Source organism: Bombina bombina, chromosome 11 (assembly GCF_027579735.1).
Source record: "Bombina bombina isolate aBomBom1 chromosome 11, aBomBom1.pri, whole genome shotgun sequence".
Classification (NCBI taxonomy): domain Eukaryota; kingdom Metazoa; phylum Chordata; class Amphibia; order Anura; family Bombinatoridae; genus Bombina; species Bombina bombina.
The window spans coordinates 54617475-54634851 of NC_069509.1; the positions used below are offsets into that span (position 1 = coordinate 54617475).

A 17377-nucleotide genomic window follows, 5' to 3' on the forward strand; every position below is an offset into this window, starting at 1 on the left:
GAGAAATTAGATTTTGATGTTTGAAGGGACCCTGGATCAGAAGGTACTGTTTCAGAGGTAGCGACCAAGGTGGACAGGATGACATGTCCACTAGATCTGCATACCAAGTCCTGCGTGGCCATGCAGGCGCTATTAGAATCACTGATGCTCTCTCCTGTTTGATTCTGGCAATCAATCGAGGAAGCATCGGGAAGGGTGGAAACACATAAGCCATCCCGAAGGTCCAAGGTGCTGTCAAAGCATCTATCAGAACCGCTCCCGGATCCCTGGATCTGGACCCGTAACGAGGAAGCTTGGCGTTCTGTCGAGACGCCATGAGATCTATCTCTGGTTTGCCCCAACGTCGAAGTATTTGGGCACAGACCTCCGGATGAAGTTCCCACTCCCCCGGATGAAAAGTCTGACGACTTAAGAAATCCGCCTCCCAGTTCTCCACTCCCGGGATGTGGATTGCTGACAGGTGGCAAGAGTGAGACTCTGCCCAGCGAATTATCTTTGATACTTCCATCATTGCTAGGGAGCTTCTTGTCCCTCCCTGATGGTTGATGTAAGCTACAGTCGTGATGTTGTCCGACTGAAACCTGATGAACCCCCGAGTTGTTAACTGGGGCCAAGCCAGAAGGGCATTGAGAACTGCTCTCAATTCCAGAATGTTTATTGGTAGGAGACTCTCCTCCTGATTCCATTGTCCCTGAGCCTTCAGAGAATTCCAGACAGCGCCCCAACCTAGTAGGCTGGCGTCTGTTGTTACAATTGTCCAGTCCGGCCTGCTGAATGGCATCCCCCTGGACAGATGTGGCCGAGAAAGCCACCATAGAAGAGAATTTCTGGTCTCTTGATCCAGATTCAGAGTAGGGGACAAGTCTGAGTAATCCCCATTCCACTGACTTAGCATGCACAATTGCAGCGGTCTGAGATGTAGACGTGCAAAGGGTACTATGTCCATTGCTGCTACCATTAAGCCGATCACCTCCATGCATTGAGCTACTGACGGGTGTTGAATGGAATGAAGGACACGGCATGCATTTTGAAGCTTTGTTAACCTGTCTTCTGTCAGGTAAATCTTCATTTCTACAGAATCTATAAGAGTCCCCAAGAAGGGAACTCTTGTGAGTGGAAAGAGAGAACTCTTCTTTTCGTTCACCTTCCATCCACGCGACCTTAGAAATGCCAGTACTAACTCTGTATGAGACTTGGCAGTTTGAAAGCTTGAAGCTTGTATCAGAATGTCGTCTAGGTACGGAGCTACCGCAATTCCTCGCGGTCTTAGTACCGCCAGAAGAGCACCCAGAACCTTTGTGAAGATTCTCGGAGCCGTAGCCAATCCGAATGGAAGAGCTACAAACTGGTAATGCCTGTCTAGAAAGGCAAACCTTAGATACCGGTAATGATCTTTGTGAATCGGTATGTGAAGGTAAGCATCCTTTAAATCCACTGTGGTCATGTACTGACCCTTTTGGATCATGGGTAAAATTGTCCGAATAGTTTCCATTTTGAACGATGGAACTCTTAGGAATTTGTTTAGGATCTTTAAATCCAAGATTGGCCTGAAAGTTCCCTCTTTTTTTGGGGAACCACAAACAGATTTGAGTAAAACCCTTGTCCTTGTTCCGACCGCGGAACCGGATGGATCACTCCCATTAATAAAAGATCTTGTACGCATCGTAGAAACGCCTCTTTCTTTATTTGGTTTGTTGACAACCTTGACAGATGAAATCTCCCTCTTGGGGGAGAGAATTTGAAGTCTAGAAGGTATCCCTGAGATATGATCTCTAACGCCCAGGGATCCTGGACATCTCTTGCCCAAGCCTGGGCGAAGAGAGAAAGTCTGCCCCCCACTAGATCCGTTCCCGGATCGGGGGCCCTCGATTCATGCTGTCTTAGGGGCAGCAGCAGGTTTCCTGGCCTGCTTGCCCTTGTTCCAGGACTGGTTAGGTCTCCAGCCTTGTCTGTAGCGAGCAACAGCTCCTTCCTGTTTTGGTGCAGAGGAAGTTGATGCTGCTCCTGCTTTGAAATTACGAAAGGAACGAAAATTAGACTGTCTAGCCTTAGGTTTGGCTCTGTCTTGAGGCAGGGCATGGCCTTTACCTCCTGTAATGTCAGCGATAATTTCTTTCAACCCGGGCCCGAATAAGGTCTGCCCTTTGAAAGGTATATTAAGCAATTTAGATTTAGAAGTAACGTCAGCTGACCAGGATTTTAGCCACAGTGCTCTGCGTGCCTGAATGGCGAATCCGGAATTCTTAGCCGTAAGTTTAGTTAAATGTACTACGGCATCTGAAATAAATGAGTTAGCTAACTTAAGGGCTTTAAGCTTGTGTGTAATCTCATCTAATGGAGCTGATTCAAGTGTCTCTTCCAGAGACTCAAACCAAAATGCTGCTGCAGCCGTGACAGGCGCAATGCATGCAAGAGGTTGCAATATAAAACCTTGTTGAACAAACATTTTCTTAAGGTAACCCTCTAACTTTTTATCTATTGGATCTGAAAAGGCACAGCTATCCTCCACCGGGATAGTGGTACGCTTAGCTAAAGTAGAAACTGCTCCCTCCACCTTAGGGACCGTTTGCCATAAGTCCCGTGTGGTGGCGTCTATTGGAAACATCTTTCTAAATATCGGAGGGGGTGAGAACGGCACACCGGGTCTATCCCACTCCTTAGTAACAATTTCAGTAAGTCTCTTAGGTATAGGAAAAACGTCAGTACTCGCCGGTACCGCAAAATATTTATCCAACCTACACATTTTCTCTGGTATTGCAACTGTGTTACAATCATTCAGAGCCGCTAACACCTCCCCTAGTAATACACGGAGGTTTTCCAGCTTAAATTTAAAATTTGAAATATCTGAATCCAGTTTGTTTGGATCAGAACCGTCACCCGCAGAATGAAGCTCTCCGTCCTCATGTTCTGCAAATTGTGACGCAGTGTCTGACATGGCCCTAATATTATCAGCGCACTCTGTTCTCACCCCAGAGTTATCACGCTTACCTCTTAGTTCTGGTAATTTAGCCAAAACTTCAGTCATAACAGTAGCCATATCCTGTAATGTGATTTGTAATGGCCGCCCAGATGTACTCGGCGCTACAATATCACGCACCTCCCGAGCGGGAGATGCAGGTACTGACACGTGAGGCGAGTTAGTCGGCATAACTCTCCCCTCGTTGTTTGGTGAAATATGTTCAATTTGTACAGATTGACTTTTATTTAAAGTAGCATCAATACAGTTAGTACATAAATTTCTATTGGGCTCCACTTTGGCTTTAGCACATATAGCACAGATATCTTCCTCTGAATCAGACATGTTTAACACACTAGCAAATAAACTAGCAACTTGGAAATACTTTTCAAGTAATTTACTATAATATGAAAACGTACTGTGCCTATAAGAAGCACAGAAAAAGTTATGACAGTTGAAAATTAATAAACTGAAAAGTTATAGCATCAAATCTTTGTAAAAAACACAATTTTAGCAAAGGATTGCTCCCATTAGCAAAGGATAACTAACCCTGATAGAAAAAAAAAAAAAAAAAAAAATACAGAAATAAACGTTTTTTTATCAGTCAACTACAATCTCACAGCTCTGCTGTGAGTGATTACCTCCCTCAAAACAAGTTTTGAAGACCCCTGAGTTCTGTAGAGATGAACCGGATCATGCAGGGAAGACAAACTTCTGACTGAATTTTTTGATGCGTAGCAAAAGCGCCAAAAAATGCCCCTCCCCCTCACACATAACAGTGAGAGAGATCAGTAAACTGTCATAAATTAAATAAAACGACTGCCAAGTGGAAAAAAATAGTGCCCAAAACATTTTTTCACCCAGTACCTCAGAAAATTAAACGATTTTACATGCCAGCAAAAAACGTTTAACATTAATAAATTGAGTGTTATTAAAAAGCCTGTTGCTAGTCCCTGCAAATTAGGCTAAAGTCTTATGCATACAGTATAATTCCAGTGAAGTGCCATTCCCCAGAATACTGAAGTGTAAAATATACATACATGACAGCCTGATACCAGTTGCTGCTACTGCATTTAAGGCTGAGTTTACATTATATCGGTATGGCAGAATTTTCTCATCAATTCCATTGTCAGAAAATAATAAGCTGCTACATACCTCTTTGCAGATTAATCTGCCCGCTGTCCCCTGATCTGAAGTTTACCTCTCCTCAGATGGCCGAGAAACAGCAATATGATCTTAACTACTCCGGCTAAAATCATAGAAAAACTCAGGTAGATTCTTCTTCAAATTCTACCAGAGAAGGAATAACACACTCCGGTGCTATTATAAAATAACAAACTTTTGACTGAAGGTATGAAACTAAGTATAATCACCACAGTCCTCTCACACATCCTATCTATTTGTTGGGTGCAAGAGAATGACTGGTAATGGCAGTTAGGGGAGGAGCTATATAGCAGCTCTGCTGGGTGAATCCTCTTGCACTTCCTGTTGGGGAGGAGTTAATATCCCATAAGTAATGGATGATCCGTGGACTGGATACACTTAACAAGAGAAACAAGCCACAATGACCACTTTAGTCCCTTCAAAAAAACGTTATAATTTTCACTGAATAAAAAACGTTTTTTCCTAACAGTGTCACCAGTAACTAATGAGCCCTTCAAGCAAGCTGAAATTCCTATCAAAGTGTCTGAATACAGCTTGCCCTTCCCTCATGGGGATATTGCCAGCCTTTTCTAGAAATAACAGTCTGTCTAGAAAAAAATAGACTGAACATACCTCATATGCAGCTTAGCCTGCAAACCGTTCTCGCAACTGAAGTTTACCAGTACTCTTCAGCCCTTGTGAGAACAGCAGTGGATCTTAGTTACAAAGTGCTAAGATCATCGTCCTTGCAGAAATCTTCATCCTTTTCTGCCAGAGAGTGAATAGTACAAACCGGTACCATTTAAAATAATAAATTTTTGACTAGCAGTTAAGCAGGCATAGAGAATGACTGGGGGTGGAGCTAAGGGAGGAGCTATATAGACAGGTCTGCTGTGGGTGCCCTCTCTGCCACTTCCTGTAGGGAAGGAGAATATCCAACAAGTAAGGATGAATCCGTGGACTCGATACATCTTACAAGAGAAAAGTCTATCCCTGTAATTTAAAGTTCTCTCAATACATGAGGAACAGAAAGGGATTGGTGGTTCCACATTGACATCAAAGCATAAAGTAACACTTTGCAGGGCCTCTTGGTCCATTCTGACTCACAATGGAACAATTATAAAAAAATAAAAATATAAATTTTTTTAGATAAAACAAAAAACGTTACTCTTTAAATTTTAAAAACGTAATTTATTTTTTGCAGTAAGGAAATAAATGGTGTTACACAAGCACTACTGACAACCTCTACACCTCAGCTTAGCTTTGCTAAGGTGCCTAACTACCCTGCTGACACCGGATAGTATTCCCAGTAGAAGATCCGGAACTCTACTTGCAGCACAATGAAAAGCTGTCCGGTCTAATAACGCAGCATTACGCCTTTATTATGCGCTTTCCTGACAGACTGCTATCTGACATCACCCCTCCGGTCACAGGAAGTGAATGGGAAAATGGCGCGCAACAGCAAATTGCTGCCAGTTAGCCCCGCCCATTGTGGGCGTCTAAAAAAAAAAAATTAACTTCCTGGTCGACATATTTTAAAGTCAAGCCGCCGGGAGAAGTGACCACCACATTAAAAATGAGCCTTATTTAACCTCCCCATAACGCTACTGCCACCTTTATATGTTCCCAGCATATAGGAGAAATTTGTGTGTCCCAGTATTTAGTGAATAAAGTGCCCAATTTTTCCTGTTTCCCAGAAAGAAAAAAAATTATGCTTACCTGATAAATTTCTTTTTTGACACGAGTCCACGGATCATCTTAATTACTAATGGGATATTCACCTCCTGGTCAGCAGGAGGCAGCAAAGAGCACCACAGCAGAGCTGTTAAATAGCTCCTCCCTTCCCTCCCACTCCAGTCATTTGACCGAAGTTAGGAAGAGAAAGAAAAAGCCAAGGTTCAGAAGTGTCTGAAGTTTATAATAACCCACAACCTGTCTAAAAGAACAGGGCGGGCAATGGACTCATCGTGTCAAAAAATACATCAGGTAAGCATACATTTCCTTTTCTTTTTTAAGACACGAGTCCACGGATCATCTTAATTACTAAAGGAATTCAATACCCAAGCTAGAGTACACAGATGGTATGGGAGGGACAAGACAGGGAACCAAAACGGAAGGCACCACTGCTTGAAGAACCCTTCTCCAAAAGCAGCCTCAGCCTAGGCAAAAGTGTCAAATTTGTAAAACTTTGAAAAAAAAAAAAAAGTGTGGAGAGGACCAAGGTGCAACCTTGCAAATCTGTTCCACAGACGCTTCATTTTTGAATGCCCAAGAGGAAGTGACAGCCATCGTGGAAGGAACCGTAACTCTGGAGGCTGCTGTCCAGCAGTCTCAGATGCAAAACGTATGATACTCTTCAGCCAAAAAGAAAGAAATAGCCAAAGCATTCTGTCCATTACGTTTTCCTGAGAAAACCACAAAAAAGAAGACTGACTAAAATCCTTTGTCGTCTGCAGGAAAAACTTAAAAGTACGGACCACATCCAAACTGTACAGAAGTCGTTCCTTCTGAGAAGGATTAGGACACAAGGAAGGAACAACAATCTCCTGATTAATGTTACGATCAGAAACAACCTGAGGAAGAAATCCTAATTTAGTACGTAAAACTACCTTATCTTAATTAAAAAAAAAATAAGGGAAGGGGACTCGTACTGCAAAGCCGAGAGCTCTGACACTCTGAAATAGCAACAAGAAATAAAACTTTCCAAGATAACTTAATATCTGATATGGTATAACCCGGATATCGAGGTTTAATACCAGATGAAAGATGCCCTGAATACAGCATCAGCAACACACGAACCCAGTTAATTCCCCCCAAACACGAGACCATGCTCCGTCTTGAGGGTAAAACAGAAAATCTACTTTGAGGGCTATATGCCCGGTATTTATGCAGGTCTCCCACCTGGTGGACACTCCCCTAGGGGACCAGATGGGAGATTGGAAGAGTATAGTACATTAGATAGAGGGAAGACGCCCTTTTACAGGATACAATAGAATTACATTACGTAACCAAATAAACAATCAAACACAAGAAAACAATGGATTCCTTCCTGGCACTTTGCAGTCTGGACTCTGGAGGCGATAAAACAAGGTGAACGCTTATCACCTAAACCTAATTACAGTAAACAATAGCTGATGCCAGGAAACTCGTCTCAGAAAATGCAGTTACTCAAAACTGAACAAGGGGAGAGTTAAAGGACCATTATACACTCAAAAAAATATAGGCTATTTAAATTAAGCACCAAAAGATAAAGTTTATAATTGACATGTGTTAGCAATTTTGCTGCTAACTCTCCTAAAAAGGATTATAAAGTTTCTAATCTTCTCAGTGCATGAGAATACGAACGTAATCTCCACTAGCTTTAGAGCAAGGCTTTTTCTACACTCCCTATCTAGTGTCCTTTACAGCCAGCCCCCATGCTGGAGCGTCTGTAATAGATAAGCCTGTCACAAATCCCCTCACCTCTCTCAGCCGTTTCTTCCTGACTGTTTACACTGGCTGGGCACGATCTCACTCCCCCCTCCCGGTAAGCATTCAGTAGACAACTGGAATATTCCACTCACAGCTCTGTGAAACATGATCTTGAGATGTTTTACAGAGCTGTGAGTGAAAATATTCAGAGTGCCGTAGTGATGACAAAGAGGAAGTCAGATATATGCACAGTTGCACTGTTTTTTTTTTATATGTGCAGATGTATTTTACATGTATATCAGCTGAGCCTGAGAGATGTAGAGCATTTAATTGTAACTAACAAACTGCACATGAGCTAAATCACAGGGATTCTACCCCAGCAGTGTCTCAGTTTTATCTGCACCTCTGCAACATCCAGAGCTCCGCCCGGACTAGGAAGTCGCCCAGATAGGGAGCCACTGCAATGCCCAGCAACCGAAGCACCGCCAACAGTGAACAGAAAAATCTGGGAGCTATGGCAAGACCAAAGGGCAGAACCACGAATTGGATGTGTGTCTAGAAAGACAAACCTTAGAAACATAAGATGATCCCTGTGAAGGGGAACATGCAAGTACACATCCTTTAAAACCACAGTTGTCATAAATTGACCCTCTTGGACCAAAAGGAGAATGGAACGAATAGTTTCCATCTTGAAGGACGGTACTCTGAGGAATTTGTTTAGACTCTTCAGATCTAAAATAGGCCTGAAGGTTTCCTCCTTGATTGGGAGCCATGAACAGAATGGAATAAAATCCCAGATCCCGTTCCAGAATCTGAACATGAACTATTACTCTTAGGACGGAGAGGTCTCTTACACAGAGCAAGAACCTCTCTTCTTGTCTGGTCTACAGATAATCTTGAAAACAGAAACCTGCCTCTGGGAGGGAAACGTTTGATCTCTAACTTGCATCCCTGGGACCTATTTTCTATTGCCCAGGGTACCTGAACATCTCAAACACAAGCCTGAGCGAAGATGAAGTCTGCCCCCTACCAGATCAGGTTCCGGATTGGGGGTATGTCCTTCATGCCGTCTTTGAATCAACATTATGCTATTTGGACTTTTTTTATTGAAAGTCTTTAAAATTTCCATTGAGATTATTTTCGTCAAGCCAGGTCCCAACAAGATCTTCCCCTTGTAAAGAATCGCTAAAAGCTTAGACTTAGAGCGTACATCCATAGAACAAGGCTTTAACCACAAGACCCTGTGAGCTGGAACAGAGAAAACTATGTTCCCGGTTTGATAACTTGAAGAATTTTTTTTTAAATAAAGGAATTAGTCAATTTGAAAGCTTTTTATCCTATCCTGGATTTTATCCAGGGAGCTTCTGACTTGGTAGTATCAGACAAACGCATCAATATTCCGTTGCACTAGTGACGGTATCAAAGTACACAGCTGGTTGCCATTTGTAAGCCCTAGTGTATCTCCTAATTTTTGTCCAAAGGACCTTTGAAAAACCCAACTATTCTCTAAGGGTATAGTAGTTCTCTTAGCTAAGCTGGAAACTACTCCTTCCATCCTAGGGAATGATTGCCCAGCCTCCTTAGCCGAGTCTGCTATGGGAAACTTTTTTTTTTTTTTTACTATAGGGAATGCAGTCTTTTCCATTCCTTATAACTAACTGGACGCACTAGGGTAGATTACACCGGCAGGAGTCGCCCAGGGTAGCTAAAACCTCCTAAAGTAACAAATAGAGGTGTTCAAGCTAAAAACTGAAAGAAAAAAAAAACCTCAGGATCAAATAAAATAATGTTCCATCTGAGTGAGAATTCTCTCAGATACCATTCGGAATATTAACTACTGAATCAATCAGCTTTCTAAATGATTGAAGTAATTCCTCTAGTAATGTTTTCTACCTCGTGGGAAAAACAAATGCATGAAATACAGAGTAACTCCAGGTGGAGTGTGAAAAGAAGCGCATAAAATTTAGAGGGACACTATAGGAGAAGTTTGTGGCATAGATTGACAGTAATCGCCTTAGGAGTAGGTTCAGAAAAAAAAAAAATTTTAATAAAAAAAAATTGACAAAACATTACTGTCTCTTTAAATTTTAAAAAGTAACTATTTTTGTGAGCTCTAGATCCATCCTATGTCACAAAGAATGAATTAAACAAACATGTTAAATTTTGTAATAAAAGATAACCATGAAAAAAGTTACTGTCTCTTTAACACTTAAAAAAACTTTATATTTTATAGAGCAGCAGGAGGATAACATAGAACACAACTATATTAGAACCGATCTACACCTCAGCCTAACCATTGCTGAGGTGTCCATCTGTCTTTGAAACCAGAAAATCCCCAAACTTTATTTATAACAAGTTACAAGGAATAAAGAGAAGATACTGGTTCTATTCTTATTTATAACTGATCCGGAACGCAGCAGCGGTGCTATCCGGTCCCACATAAGGAACAGTAACTACTGTGCTACCAGGCTTCCTTTCAATATCTTATTTTAGAAAAATAGGAAGTGAGCCATCCAAAACGGCACCAAACATAGCTCCGCCCCCTGTGGGCATCTGAAAAACTTGGTATCAAGCACTATATAATGCTCAGCCCTGCACACCTCAGTATCCTTAAATTACCCAACTCTAGACTCCAAAAGCTATGTGTTTGAAGGCTATCCTAATAAATAAGCAGCATATTTCCAATGTATGCATGTCTAACTGCTTGGGTGTAAAGGGAAGCACAATGCAATCAGTGTTCTCAAAACTGCGCAAACCAAGCTCCGCCCATCGTGGGCGTTACTGCGATCGATCACCCGGTCGCCATTGACAGAAAGTTAAAATAGCCACAAGGAGAAAAATAGTGCTACCGCTAATAGGTAGAATCTTAGCCCAAAGACAAACCGACTGATGTAAAGCCAACTGAACCTGCCACAAACAATTCTCTCCTGAACTCTCTATACACAGTTATAGATAAAAGCCCTTAGTCTCCCAGTGCCTGCATACTAATTGCTGTCACAGGGTCCTCCTTATAGAAAACATAATTTATGTAAGAACTTACCTGATAAATTCATTTCTTTCATATTAGCAAGAGTCCATGAGCTAGTGACGTATGGGATATACATTCCTACCAGGAGGGGCAAAGTTTCCCAAACCTCAAAATGCCTATAAATACACCCCTCACCACACCCACAAATCAGTTTAACGAATAGCCAAGAAGTGGGGTGATAAGAAAAAAGTGCGAAGCATAAATATAAGGAATTGGAATAATTGTGCTTTATACAAAAAATCATAACCACCACAAAAAAGGGTGGGCCTCATGGACTCTTGCTAATATGAAAGAAATGAATTTATCAGGTAAGTTCTTACATAAATTATGTTTTCTTTCATGTAATTAGCAAGAGTCCATGAGCTAGTGACGTATGGGATAATGACTACCCAAGATGTGGATCTTCCACGCAAGAGTCACTAGAGAGGGAGGGATAAAATAAAGACAGCCAATTCCGCTGAAAATAATCCACACCCAAACAAAGTTTAAAACTTATAATGAAAAAAACTGAAATTATAAGCAGAAGAATCAAACTGAATCAGCTGCCTGAAGTACTTTTCTACCAAAAACTGCTTCAGAAGAAGAAAACACATCAAAATGGTAGAATTTAGTAAAAGTATGCAAAGAAGACCAAGTTGCTGCTTTGCAAATCTGAACAACCGAAGCTTCATTCCTAAACGCCCAGGAAGTAGAAACTGACCTAGTAGAATGAGCTGTAATCCTTTGAGGCGGAGTTTTACCCGACTCGACATAAGCATGATGAATTAAAGATTTCAACCAAGATGCCAAAGAAATGGCAGAAGCCTTCTGACCTTTCCTAGAACCGGAAAATATAACAAATAGACTAGAAGTCTTTCGGAAATTCTTAGTAGCTTCAACATAATATTTCAAAGCTCTAACTACATCCAAAGAAAGCAATGATTTCTCCTTAGAATTCTTAGGATTAGGACATAATGAAGGAACCACAATTTCTCTACTAATGTTGTTAGAATTCACAACCTTAGGTAAAAATTTAAAAGAAGTTCGCAACACCGCCTTATCCTGATGAAAAATCAGAAGAGGAGACTCACAAGAAAGAGCAGATAATTCAGAAACTCTTCTGGCAGAAGAGATGGCCAAAAGGAACAAAACTTTTCAAAAAAGTAATTTAATGTCCAAAGAATGCATAGATTCAAACGGAGGAGCTTGAAGAGCCCCCAGAACCAAATTCAAACTCCAAGGAGGAGAAATTGACTTAATGACAGGTTTTATACGAGCCAAAGCTTGTACAAAACAATGAATATCAGGAAGATTGCTCTTTCTGTTCTTTTTCACAGAAAGATTGTTAGAGATTTGTCTTTTCAAGGAATTTGCAGACAAACCTTTATCCAAACCATCCTGAAGAAACTGTAAAATTCTCAGAATTCTAAAAGAATGCCAGGAAAAATGAGAAAGACACCAAGAAATATAAGTCTTCCAGACTCTATAATATATCTCCCTAGATACGGATTTACGAGCCTGTAACATAGTATTAATCAGAGAGTCAGAGAAACCTATTTGACTAAGAATCAAGCGTTCAATCTCCATACCTTCAAATTTAAGGATTTGAGATCCTGATGGGAAAAAAGGACCTTGAGACAGAAGGTCTGGTCTTAACGGAAGAGTCCACGGTTGGCAAGAGGCCATCCGGACAGGATCCGCATACCAAAAACCTGAGAGGCCATGCTGGAGCCACCAGCAGAACAAATGAGTATTCCTTCAGAATCTTGGAGATTACTCTTGGAAGAAGAACTAGAGGCGGAAAGATATAGGCAGGATGATACTTCCAAGGAAGTGAAAACGCATCCACTGCTTCCGCTTGAGGATCCCTGGATCTGGACAGATACCTGGGAAGTTTCTTGTTTAGATGAGAAGCCATCAGATCTATTTCTGGAAGACCCCATATTTGAACAATCTGAAGAAATACCTCTGGGAGAAGAGACCATTCGCCCGGATGAAACGTGTGGCGACTGAGATAATCCGCTTCCCAATTGTCTATACCTGGGATATGAACCGCAGAAACTAGACAGGAGCTGGATTCCGCCCATACCAGAATTCGAGATACTTCTTTCATAGCCAGAGGACTGTGAGTCCCTCCTTGATGATTGATGTATGCCACAGTTGTGACATTGTCTGTCTGAAAACAAATGAACGATTCTCTGTTTAGAAGAGGCCAAGACTGAAGAGCTCTGAAAATTGCAAAATATTGATCGGTAATCTCACCTCCTGAGATTCCCAAACCCCTTGTGCTGTCAGAGACCCCCCACACAGCTCCCCAACCTGTGAGACTTGCATCTGTTGAAATTACAGTCCAGGTCGGAAGAACAAAAGAAGCCCCCTGAACTAAACGATGGTGATCTGTCCACCACGTCAGAGAGTGTCGTACAATCGGTTTTAAAGATATTAATTGAGATATCTTTGTGTAATCCCTGCACCACTGGTTCAGCATACAGAGCTGAAGAGGCCGCATGTGAAAACGAGCAAAGGGGATCGCGTCCGATGCCGCAGTCATAAGACCTAGAATTTTCATGCATAAGGCTACCGAAGGGAAAGATTGTGACTGAAGGTTTCGACAAGCTGATATCAACTTTAGATGTCTCATGTCTATCAAAGATGGAGTCATGGATACTGAATCTATCTGAAAACCTAAAAAGGTTACCTAAGTCTGAGGAATCAATGAACTTTTTGGTAAATTGATCCTCCAACCATGATGTTGAAGAAACAACACAAGTCGATTCGAATGAGATTCTGCTAAATGTGAAGACTGAGCAAGTACCAAGATATCGTCCAAATAAGGAAATACCACAATACCCTGTTCTCTGATTACAGACAGAAGGGCACCGAGAACCTTCGTAAAAAATTCTTGGAGCTGTAGCTAGGCCAAACGGCAGAGCCACAAACTGGTAATGCTTGTCTAGGAAAGAGAATCTCAGAAACTGATAGTGATCTGGATGAATCGGAATATGCAGATATGCATCCTGTAAATCTATAGTAGACATATAATGCCCTTGTTGAACAAAAGGCAGGATAGTCCTTACAGTTACCATTTTGAATGTTGGTATCCTTACATAACGATTCAATATTTTTAGATCCAGAACTGGTCTGAAGGAATTTTCCTTCTTTGGTACAATGAAGAGATTTGAATAAAACCCCAGTCCCTGTTCCAAAACTGGAACTGGCAAAATTACTCCAGTCAACTCTAGATCTGAAACACATTTCAGAAATGCTTGAGCCTTCGCTGGGTTTACTGGGATACGGGAAAGAAAAAATCTCTTTGCAGGAGGCCTTATCTTGAAGCCAATTCTGTACCCTTCTGAAACAATGTTCTGAATCCAAAGATTGTGAACGGAATTGATCCAAATTTCTTAGAAAAAAACGTAATCTGCCCCCTACCAGCTGAGCTGGAATGAGGGCCGCACCTTCATGTGGACTTAGGAGCTGGCTTTGATTTTCTAAAAGGCTTGGATTTATTCCAGACTGGAGATGGTTTCCAAACTGATACCGCTCCTGAGGATGAAGGATCAGGTTTTTGTTCCTTGTTGTGACGAAAGGAACGAAAACGATCATTACCCTGGAAAGAAAGGGAAAGCAGAGTAGACTTAGAAGACATAACAGCATTCCAAGTCTTAAGCCATAAAGCTCTTCTAGCTAAAATAGCTAGAGACATATACCTGACATCAACTCTAATGATATCAAAGATGGCATTACAAATAAAATTATTAGCATGTTGAAGAATAAAAATGCTGTGAGAATTATGATCTGTTACTTGTTGTGCTAAAGCTTCTAACCAAAAGATGAAGCCGCAGCAACATCCGCTAAAGATATAGCAGGTCTAAGAAGATTACCTGAACACAAGTAAGCTTTTCTTAGAAAGGATTCAATCTTCCTATCTAAAGGATCCTTAAGGAAGTACCATCTGCCGTAGGAATAGTAGTACGCTTAACAAGAGTAGAGACAGCCCCCTCAACTTTAGGGATTTTGTCCCAAAACTCTAATCTGTCAGATGGCACAGGATATAATTGCTTAAAACGTTTAGGAGTAAATGAATTACCCAAATTATTCCATTCCCTGGAAATTACTTCAGAAATAGCACTAGGGACAGGAAAAACTTCTGGAATAACTACAGGAGATTTAAAAACCTTATCTAAACGTTTAGATTTAGTATCAAGAGGACCAGAATCCTCAATTTCTAATGCAATTAGGACTTCTTTAAGCAAAGAACGAATAAATTTCATTTTAAATAAATATGAAGATTTATCAGCATCAACCTCTGAGACAGAATCCTCTGAACCAGAAGAACCATTATCAGAATCAGAATGATGATGTTCATTTAAAAATTCATCTGAAAAATGAGAAGTTTTAAAAGACTTTTTACGTTTACTAGAAGGAGGAATAACAGACATAGCCTTCTTAATGGATTTAAAAACAAAATCTCTTATGTTATCAGGAACACTCTGAGTATTAGATGTTGACAGAACAGCAACAGGTAATGTAACAGTACTAAAGGAAATATCTGCATAAACAGTTTGTCATGACAAAACAGTACAAACAGCTGGAGGAACAGATACCATAAGTTTACAGTAGATACTTAGCTTTGGTAGCTCCAGCCCCAGGCAGCGATTTTCCAGAAGTATCTTCTGACTCAGTTTCAACGTGGGACATCTTGCAATATGTAATAGAAAAAACAACATATAAAGCAAAATTGATCAAATTCCTTAAATGACAGTTTCAGGAATGGGAAAAAAATGCCAGTGAACAAGCTTCTAGCAACCAGAAGCAATAAAAAATGAGACTTAAATAATGTGGAGACAATAGTGACGCCCATATTTTTTTACAGAGGTAATGGTATATAAATAAGAGTATATAGTCGATCTGAAAAGGGAGGTAAGAGATGAATCTCTACGACTGATAACAGAGAACCTATGAAATAGACCCCGTAGAAGGAGATCATTGAATTCAAATAGGCAATACTTTCCTCACATCCCTCTGACATTCACTGCATGCTGAGAGGAAAACCGGGCTCCAACCTGCTGCGGAGCGCATATCAACGTAGAATCTAGCACAAACTTACTTCACCACCTCCATAGGAGGCAAAGTTTGTAAAACTGAATTGTGGGTGTGGTGAGGGGTGTATTTATAGGCATTTTGAGGTTTGGGAAACTTTGCCCCTCCTGGTAGGAATGTATATCCCATACGTCACTAGCTCATGGACTCTTGCTAATTACATGAAAGAAATGAAGCTATGTCCCCTGAAATTTAAAGTGACAGTCTAGGCCAAAATAAACTCATGATTCACATAGATCATGTAATTTTAAACAGTTTTCCAATTTACTTTTATCACCAATTTTGCTTTATTCTCTTGGTATTAGTTGAAAGCTTAACATAGGAGGTTCATATGCTAATTTCTTAGACCTTGAAGGCCACCTCTTTTCAGAATGCATTTTAACAGTTTTTCACCACTAGATGGTGTTAGTTCACGTATTTCATATAGATAAAACTGCTCGGGCACTAGAAGTTATCTGGGAGCAGGCACTGATTGGCTAAACTGCAAGTCTGTCAAAAGAACTGAAATAAAGGGGCAGTTTGCAGAGGCTTAGATACAAGATAATCACAGAGGTTAAAAGTATTATTATAACTGTTGGTTATGCAAAACTGGGGAATGGGTAATAAAGGGATTATCTATCTTTTAAAACAATAAAAATTCTGGTGTAGACTGTCCCTTTAATAAAGTGCTCCACTCTTCTGAGATCTTCCCAGACCCAGAATAAAAAGTTAGCACTTACCTTTAAAAATCTGCCCGACAGCAAGGCAGCTCATCAGGATTGAGAGGTCCTCTCCCTCACATAGTCCTGTGGAAAAGAATAAAGCCTGAGTCATCTTACTTAGGCTATTAGGATATATATTAGGACTTAGGCTATTAGGATTAGGGCAGCATCAATGTATGGGAGGCACAGTAAGAATTATGTCCCACAAGTTCCCATTGCTCTAAAGCCACCAAAAGCTCTACCTAAGAGACTGATATGGACTACGGCTACACCCTAGAACAAAGCAGCACAATCTTGCACTACTTTAAAAATAGAAAAGATTCTTCAATCAAGAGTTTAACACCTCACTTTACCACTTCCTATCACCAACGCAGGCAAAGAGTATGACTGGGGTAGGAGGGATAGACCGGAGTAATCTTACTCAGGCTTTCAGTATTAGGGCAGCATTAACTACATGGGAGGCACAGTGAGAATTATGTCCCACAAGTTCCATTGCTCTAAAGCCACCAAAGCTCTACTGAAGAGACTGATATGGACTACGGCTACACCCTAGGACAAAGCAACACAATCTTGCACTACTTAAATAATAAAATCTTGCCTGAAGAATCTTTTCTAACACCTAACTTTACCACTTCCTTGCTCTAACGTAGGCAAAGAGAATCACTGGGGTTGGAGGGAAGGGAGGTGATATTTAAAAGCTTTGCTGTGGTGCTCTTTGCCGCTCCCTGCTTGGCAGGACTGATATTCCACATTAGTAATTAGATGATCCGTGGACTCGTGTCATAAAGAAAACAATGCATCAGACACATGCTTTCTTTCCATCGTAATTGGAAGATACCATCAGAGTCCCACTGGTTTCTGCTATCCACTGTCTAGAGCACTCTGGTCAGAAGTGGTCTTCATGGAAGACTTGTGGCCAAAAACCAAACATCCAACATGGAAACAAAACCAAGCGACGCAACCATGTACGAAAACACAGGAATTGGGGTGCAGAAAAAAAAAAAAAAGTCAAAATTTGAAATATTTGGCTATTGAAAAAGCATAAAAGAAAATTAC

At 40.9% G+C, this 17377-nt stretch overlaps 1 protein-coding gene across 1 annotated transcript in view; it reads right to left on the reverse strand.

Annotated features, from left to right (window-relative positions):
- The window catches only part of ATXN2L (ataxin 2 like), a 247354-nt gene that overhangs the window by 184233 nt on the left and 45744 nt on the right, over nucleotides 1–17377 (reverse strand). The window lies entirely within an intron of this gene.